At 31.8% G+C, this 2,500-nt stretch overlaps 1 protein-coding gene across 27 annotated transcripts in view; it reads left to right on the forward strand.

Moving 5' to 3' along the window:
- Positions 1 to 2,500, forward strand: part of cora (erythrocyte membrane protein band 4.1 like coracle) — an 84,065-nt gene that overhangs the window by 23,251 nt on the left and 58,314 nt on the right. The gene's annotated exons all lie outside the window — the stretch shown is intronic.

Raw genomic sequence — 2,500 nt, forward strand, 5'->3', positions numbered from 1 at the left:
GAAGGGGAGTGGTGGAGGCGGAGGAAGAGGAGGGAGAGGGAGAAAAAGGAGGAGGAGGCGCGTGCGAGAGAGAGAGAGAGAGAGAGTAGAGTGGGCTGGGCTTTCAAAGTCAAAATATTGCATGCCGGGTTTTCGTTTTTTCGTTTTTCACCACTGATAGTACGGTTATTATCGTCTCCTCTTTCTCTCCCCCCGTCCTCTTGCTCCACCTGCTTCTCCTTCGTTTCATTTGGTCCCCATTTCTGTGGACGTTTGTGATTTGTGTAAAGAAATTGTGATAAGTGAATTGGGAAGAGAAAAAACCCAATTTTTGAAAGTTTTTATTTTACTTTTTGAAAGTAATTTTATATTTCTAAAACCTTAAAGGTACTGCATACATATTGGTAAAGGTTTTCTATTTTTTGTGATTCTTAGTGTGTTTTTTATCAGTGAATTACAAAGTTTTGCAATAGTGATACGTAATTACATACCTGGGAAATGTAAATCAAAAAGAATAATGTATTAAGTCTCCTTCAACCATTTTGTTGCTTTCTTACAGGATTTTGTCATTTTTGAAAATGTGTGGATGTTTGTATTTTGCCAAGAATTTGTGTGAATTGTGATATTGGTATGTATGAAATGATTGATTGAATCTGTTAAAAGATAGGTCAATGTATTTTGATATTACGAGCATGTTGATATTGTATTTGCCGAGGGATTATACATTTTAAGAATTTGATAAAGAGTTCTGCGTACTTTTATAGGTAATTGATAGAAATTAATTATTTGAGAATGTAGGGGTATGTAAAATACTTATATTTATGTAGAGGAATTCATTGACAGAAAAATAGATTTAGACAAGCATCAGACTACCCCAATGTGTATGTGCCTCTGCACCTGCCAGCGCTATGGCAAAGGTCAACAAACCACTGTGCAGTCTGCAGGACAGAGCTTGGTGAAGGCCCTTTTGAGCTTCTTCAAGTAAAGAAATGGTCCAAGCTTAACTTACTAGAATACCTGTGGTCTTTTGTTGACTGTTGTTAGAGTACGTAGTTGTAGAGATCACTCGACATGATCATACTGGACACTGGATGTTAGGTCATCCTTCACGTGTTGGAAGAAGTTTGTTTTAGATTTTGATTGAAATTGGCCTGGAAACTACTAGGAGTGGTTTAGATATTTGCCTAATTGTTAAAGATAAATTAAGGGAAAGATTGGTAGAAAATATATATTTCACAAAGAGGCATACACTATATCTATTGTGTTATTTAAGAGAAGGAAGTTTATTGAGGCACTCATGCTGCACTACATTGAATGTCCATAGGATATTCATTTATGATAGTATTTGACATTATTAAAAGAGAAATCCAGATTACTGTTTTTTAATCAGGATTTTAGGCCTAGGTGGCATGTTTAATGTTTTGATATAGCATATTCTTTAGCCTGGTTGATACAGTTTGGTAAACACCACTAATGCACCTGCAATGGCCTTCATAGACAAGATTATTTTCTTGTCATGGTATTGGCTGTGTTCTCTCCAATTCTGGATAAAACATGCTGTAATCTGTGAAAAATGGCCTGCAATTTGAGGTCTACTCAGATAATGGTACAGCATCAGATGATTAGATATGCTCTAGGAAAGGCCATGAAACATGCATTTAGTATATTCAGATATAAAAGTGATGGAACTAGCGTCTTTCATGAGAGGCTCATTATCAAGGAGGCCTAAGCTCTGCTTTGCCACACTTATGTGGTGGAGATTTCCAGCAAAATAGTTGCATCTGAAAGTTATCTTTGTTTCTATAGTGGTATATTTCTGTTTTATGTAGATCCCGTAGACTGGCCTTAGATCTTTGATACTCCCAAGTTAACATATTCAGCATTAGTGCAAAATGTTGACAAGTAGTTCAAAATGACCTGTATGTATATTGTGCACATATGCAAACAGATTTGATTAAACTAAGCTAGATTAGGCAATATTACATTAAAATGAACTGCCCTATATTACTCTGGCTAGTACTATGTTATATTATACTACACTACACAGCCATCAATGGGTGTAGCTATTAGAATAGGATTTTATACAATGTTATTTTTACTTATTATTATTATTATTATTATTATTATTATTATTATTATTATTATTATTATTTCTCTCTTTTTATTATTATTTTTTATTTTTGTGAGTTTGTTATCATTATTATTATCATTATTATTTTTATTACCATTACTATTATTATTGCTCTTATTATTATTTTATTATTATCATTATTATTTTTTTTTGTAACTGTAATTGTAATTATTATTATTATTATTATTATTATTATTATTATTATTATTATTATTATTATTATTATTATTATTATTATTATTATTATTATTACTATTACTATTACTATTACTATTACTATTACTATTACTATTACTATTACTATTACTATTACTATTACTATCACTATCACTATCACTATCACTATCACTATCACTATCACTATCACTATCACTATCACTATCACTATCA

Source organism: Penaeus vannamei, chromosome 25, assembly GCF_042767895.1.
Source record: "Penaeus vannamei isolate JL-2024 chromosome 25, ASM4276789v1, whole genome shotgun sequence".
In the NCBI taxonomy this organism is placed as follows: domain Eukaryota; kingdom Metazoa; phylum Arthropoda; class Malacostraca; order Decapoda; family Penaeidae; genus Penaeus; species Penaeus vannamei.